This window comes from Tamandua tetradactyla, chromosome 4 (assembly GCF_023851605.1).
Source record: "Tamandua tetradactyla isolate mTamTet1 chromosome 4, mTamTet1.pri, whole genome shotgun sequence".
Lineage (NCBI taxonomy): Eukaryota > Metazoa > Chordata > Mammalia > Pilosa > Myrmecophagidae > Tamandua > Tamandua tetradactyla.
The window spans coordinates 174,755,162-174,761,685 of NC_135330.1; the positions used below are offsets into that span (position 1 = coordinate 174,755,162).

Here is a 6,524-nt window from a genome sequence, read left to right on the forward strand (position 1 = left end):
ATGAAAGAAAGCAAGATTGCCTTACAGGATGATGAATGAATACTTTAATGTTTTTCTTTTAATTAATATAGTTACTGTTTCCATTAGTTCCTTAAGGCAGCAAGAGAATTATAAGAGAGGGCTAATCTTAACTTAATAAATTGTAGGATTATATAACTTATTTATAATAAGAAATATCTCACAATGGTATCCTGAAATAAAATAGCAACATGAAATGAAACCAATTTTACTGGTTCCTAAATAACCCGATTTTGAATGCTTTAGGAAGTGCATTAATTCTCTCCAGACCAAGAAGAAAACTTAGTGTAATAGAATTCCAAATAGTTCTCCTATAAATTAAAGATGTGACCATGTCCCACACTTGCTAATAGAGCAAGGAGCTTCTACTAAGAAGAAAACAGAAAACTAGCTATTATGCTCTACAAGTTACTAAATGATTTTTAAGCCTGGTACTTCAAGAATATTAATGGAACTTCCAAAGCTGACAAAGTTGCAATAGTGGCTGAGTTCTAGCACTTAATTTTATATTTAGTATAACTATGAAAATTGAGTGATATAATAAATTTATTTGAAGATCCCTTAAATTTTTTATTTACTAATATGGTAAAGCAACAAATATGTGCTTGAAAGCCATATGAAAACAGATCTGGTTTCTCAACCTCAGCACCCTTGCATTTTAAGTGGGATAATTTATATATTTCTTCTGGAAGCACTATCCTATGCATTGCAGGCTGTTCAGCAGATTCCACGGCCTCTACCCACTAAATGTCAGTGACAACCTGCTCCCTTAGTTGAAACATTCAAAATCAAAATATCTCCAGAAACTGCTGAATGTCCCCTAGAATACAAAATTGCTCCCAGTTGATAACCAGTGAAATAGATGAATCTAGATGAAATATTAGAATAGTCAATGAACTGAGACTATGTTATATGTGAAAACCTGAAACATATTTGAAACCCTGATAATTTGCCACGCTACATATGACCTTCTGATTTTTAGACTGTGCTAAAATTCCAAGCAGTATCCATTCTTTCAGCTAATATGTATCCTAGTAGAAATACCATTGAAATGATTTTTAATACTTTATTCACTATCCACCCATTGCAAAGAACAATGCACTTCAGCCCCGCAGGAAAACAATAGGTATTTGGCTGCTTAAAGGCCTATGAGAATTTGAAGTTTAGGAAAAAACTAGTGGGAGAGTGACAAAAAAACTTCCCATATGATAAATAGTGCAATGAAATATGATTGTCCTGAGGGTGAGGAATTAAGTAGAGATGGGGCACGTTAACTGCTTGAAATAAAAGGACTGCCATGCATAAGATGGAAGACAGTTATCAAGAGCCATTGGTAGAATATTTATTAGGCATTGTGCCAGTTTGAAAGGATGTATGTACCCTAGAAAAGCTATGCTTTAATCCTAATCCCATTTTGTAAAGGCAGCTGTTTCTTCTAATCCCTATTCAGTACTGTATGTTGGAAACTTTAATTAGATCATCTCCCTGGAGATGTGACTCAATCAAGAGGGTTGTTAAACTGAATTAGGTGGAGACATGTCTCTTCACATTCTAGGTGGGTCTTGATTAGTTTACTGGAATCCTACAAAAGAGAAAACATTTTGGAGAAAGTGACAGATTCAGAGAGAGCAGAGAAGAACAACATAGCCATGAGAAGCGGAGAGTCTACCAGCCAGCGACCTTTGGAAATGAAGAAGGAAAATGCTTCCCGGGGAGCTTCATGAAACAAGAAGCCTGGCAAGAAAGCTGGCAGATGACGCTGTGTTGGCCATGTGCCCTTCCAGATGAGAGAGGAACCCTGACTGTGTTTGTCATGTGCCTTCTCACTTGAGAGAGAAACCCTGAACTTCATTGGCCTTGAACCAAGGTATCTTTCCCTGGATGCCTTAGATTGGACATTTCTATAGACCTGCTTTAATTGGGACATTTTGTCAGCCTTAGAACTGTAAACTAGCAACTTACTAAATTTCCCTTTTTAAAAGCCATTCTGTTTCTGGTATATTGCATTCTGGCAGCTAGAAAACTAGAGCAGGCATCTATAATATACCAAGAAAATTTGTTAAGTTCTGGAGCTACATAGATGTATGACACACTCTTTCTGATTTGACACACTTAAAATTGAGTCACAGTCTTCACTATTTTTTATTTATTAAAAAACAAATGATAGTGATACATGTGATGAACTAATTAATTGCATGATCCATACTTGAACATATTTCATGCCCTATGTAACAATGCCCTTTTACAGTTAAAATAGATATATTTCTTCTAGTACCTAAGATGACTAATTAACGAAGTAGATTCACAACATTTGATTAAATGTGACCTATGTTTGTTTATATTCTCTAGGCTCAATCATAGGTATGAAGATTTATTTCTACTAACCTAACAGAGAGATTAAATCTGGATGCAGTAGTAGTATAGGCCATAGGTTATAACTAATTGCACTTTATTCATCTTTCAAAACTTAGTAGTTAAAAAAAAAAAACATTTGCATTTATTTCCCTGAATATTTCAATGTAGTTACAATTCTCCCTTATATTTATATTTATTTTTTAATGATTAAAGAAACTGGGAGGATAATAGTTAAAAACTAATTCCATTCATAATGAGTGAGAAATCTTTTGAGAATTATTACTGTACAGATTGTGGGTCTTTAGTTGTTCGTATTTGTTAATATTCCCCAATATAAAATTTCTGAAACCACAGTTCTGGTAAATGGTTTGCCCCACTTATGACGCATATACTTATATTGTGGATTCATATTTCTTAATAGTGAATTTATCTAAGAAAATAACTTAATTAACTTTTCTCTAGCCTCCAGGAGAATGTGTTCCATGCATAGGCTGGTTTCAATTGCATTTACCTTCTTTACTGTGCTATGCCACCTAATTCCATAATGTTTTATAGCATCTTGGCCACCACTCTTCATGTGATTACAAGGAAATAAAAAGTCTTTTGAATCTCAAATTATAATCAATATAACTAGTACTCAATAAAATAATCCATAGGAAACATGAGAAAAAATCCTAAATATTTATAAGCTTCAGTAATCAGCAACATGCTGCATTTAATGTCCCAATATAGAAGAGATTCAGAGAAGTTGTTGGGAGGGACACATTTATATTTTTCCTACCCTGAGATCTACTCTAATTAAACTCTAACATTAAAAAATAAACTGTGACTGATTACCTCAACCAACAGTTATAGTTGAGGTAATTTCATCACTTAATACACAGACATCATTTATAAAAAAAGACCAGAAAAAAGCTTTAAAATATGTTTATTACCTCATATATTACTTTTTTGGTTTCTTCCATTTTAATTATTATATTAATGTAATTTTTGACCAATTCTTGATCAAGATAGATATTTCTGGTCCTTGGAGATGGAAAAAATCTCTACTTACTTCAAGTAAAGTCATGTTTTAATTTATTCCTAAACTTTCTCTTCAAATATGGCTTCAAAATTGCTTTTAGAGATAATAAAAACATAGTCACTCAAAATAGTCCCCAAAATAAGAGTAATACAAATTGGAAAGTACAAATTGGGAAGATGAAATTCATAGTAAAAAATAAAGAATTCAAAATGTACTAATAGGATGGGCCATGCTGACTCAGGAGGCAGAGTTCTCACCTGCCACGCTGGAGACCCAGGTTCGATTCCTGGTGCCTGCCCATGCAAAGTGAAAAAAAAAAAAAGACCACATATTGTGCTTGCTTTGGCAGCATATATACTAAAATTGGAATGATGCAGAGAAGATTAGCATGGCCCCTGCGCAAGGATGACACACAAATTCGTGAAGAATTTCATATTTTTTTTAAAAAAAGAAAAAAATAGTAAAGAAAAAAAATATATATGAATGGTTAACCAAGAAACTTAATTCTTAATTTCTTAGATTCTAGGGTCAGTAGCAGAAACCAAGTATACAGATTTTCTTGTCTATCAATAGAAAACAAGCCAGACATTAAAGAAATAAGCTTGTGCCTGGACTTGAGCTCAAGGAAAAGCTTCATGTAAATCTTTTATCAAAAATGTTTTGGACACAGAAGTGAAAATGTCCTCAGCAATATTTAAAAATTAGGAGATGTTTTCATACTCCTATGTACCAGAGGTACATTCACCACACACCAAAGCTATCTCAACCATGGAGTATGGGGTGGTAGAATACGGTACATGGTAATGTTATTGTAGGAGGAGGATATGATATAATTTGAAAGGGGGTGTTAGAAAACAGCTTTGACTAGCCTTCCCTAATATCAGTTGTCTAACGCGATGTCTCAGTGACACTAAACAGAAGACAACACTCTAAAAATCTGATTAGGGAGCATAGTGGCATCTCCTGCTGATTCATTCGTTGCTGTTGACTTCAGCATGCTACGCGTCCTAGTCTAGGCCATCCCTCAATAATGGTTGTCGAGAATGAAGGACTTCCGGAGAAGATGGCGGCTTAGTAAGACACGCGGGTCTTAGTTCCTCCTCCAGAAAAGCAACTAAAGAAACAGAAACAATACGAAACAGCTCCCGGAGTCACGACAGAGACCAAAAAGACAGCGTACCCCATTCTGGAACAGCTGAACGGGCAGGGAGAATCTGCTGCGGTGAGCTACCCGAGGGGCGCGCGTTTTCCCGGCCGGGTCGGCTGGCGACTGGGGTCCCCTCCACGCACGTGGCTCCCCGGTCTGACTGGGAACGTTGGATAGCGGGGCCCTCCCATCACGCTTGGCGTTTCGGGCCAGCTGGGCAATTGGGACCGGCACTCTCCCAAGCCGCGGCGGCCAGCGACCCCCACCTCCACGCGCGGTTTCCCGGGCCGACTGCCGTGCAGACAGACGAGCGCCACGAGCGCCACCTACTGGGCAGGAAAAGAAAAACAGAGCCCAGAGATTTCACAGAAAAAGCTTTCAACCAGCTGGGTCCCACACCCAGGGAAATCTGATCAAATGCCCAGACACCAGCAGAAAATAATGGATGACGCTCGGAAAATTGAAGATATGGCCCAGTCAAAGGAACAAACCAATAGTTCAAATGAGATACAGGAGCTGAGACAACTAATGCTGAATATACGAACAGAAATGGAAAAATTCTTCAAAAACCAAATCAATAAATTGAGGGAGGACATGAAGAAGACATGGGTTGAACAAAAAGAAGAAATAGAAAATCTGAAAAAACAAATCACAGAACTTATGGGAGTGAAGGACAAAGAAGAAAAAATGGAAAAAACAATGGATACCTACAATGGTAGATCTAAAGAGACAGAAGCTACAATTAGTGAACTGGAGGATGGAACATCTGAATTCCAAAAAGAAACAGAAACTATAGGGAAAAGAATGGAAAAACTTGAGCAGGGGATCAGGGAACTGAATGACAATATGAAGCGCACAAATATACGTGTTGTGGGTGTCCCAGAAGGAGAAGAGAAGGGAAAAGGAGGAGAAAAACTAATGGAAGAAATTATCACTGAAAATTTCCCAACTCTTATGAAAGACCTAAATTTACAGATCCAAGAAGTGCAGCGCACCCCAAAGAGAATAGACCCAAATAGGCGTTCTCCAAGACACTTACTAGTTAGAATGTCAGAGGTCAAAGAGAAAGAGAGGATCTTGAAAGCAGCGAGAGAGAAGCAATCCATCACATACAAGGGAAACCCAATAAGACTATGTGTAGATTTCTCAGCAGAAACCATGGAAGCTAGAAGACAGTGGGATGATATATTTAAATTACTAAAAGAGAAAAACTGCCAACCAAGACTCCTATATCCAGCAAAATTGTCCTTCAAAAATGAAGGAGAAATTAAAACATTTATAGACAAAAAGTCACTGAGAGAATTTGTGACCAAGAGACCAGCTCTGCAAGAAATACTAAAGGGAGCACTAGAGTCAGATATGAAAAGACAGAAGAGAGAGGTATGGAGTAAAGTGTAGAAAGAAGGAAAATCAGATATGATATATATAATACAAAAGCCAAAATGGTAGAGGAAAATATTATCCAAACAGTAATAATACTAAAAGTTAATGGACTGAATTTCCCAATCAAAAGACATAGAATGGCAGAATGGATTACGACCCAGCAATACCACTGCTAGGTATCTACTCAAGGGACTTAAGGACAAAGACACAGACGGACATTTGCACACCAGTGTTTATAGCAGCATTATCTACAATTGCAAAGAGATGGAAACAGCCAAAATGTTCATCAACAGACGAGTGGCTAAACAAACTGTGGCGTATACCTACGATGGAATATTATGCAGCTTTAAGACAGACTAAACTTATGAAGCATGTAATAACATGGATGGACCTAGAGAACATTATGCTGAGTGAGTCTAGCCCAAAACTAAAGGACAAATACTGTAAGGTCCCACTGATGTGAACCGACATTTGAGAATCAGCTTGGAATATATCATTGGTAACAGAGACCAGCAGGAGTTAGAAACAGGGTAAGATAATGGGTAATTGGAGCTGAAGGGATACAGACTGTGCAACAGGACTAGATACAAAAACTCA

General features: G+C 37.0%; 1 non-coding gene across 1 annotated transcript; it reads left to right on the forward strand.

Moving 5' to 3' along the window:
- Nucleotides 1-3,730: 3,730 nt before the first annotated feature.
- On the forward strand, nt 3,731-3,837 carry LOC143681775 (U6 spliceosomal RNA). Its single transcript, XR_013174835.1, has one exon. It is a non-coding gene; the product is annotated as a U6 spliceosomal RNA (small nuclear RNA).
- Nucleotides 3,838-6,524: the final 2,687 nt, after the last annotated feature.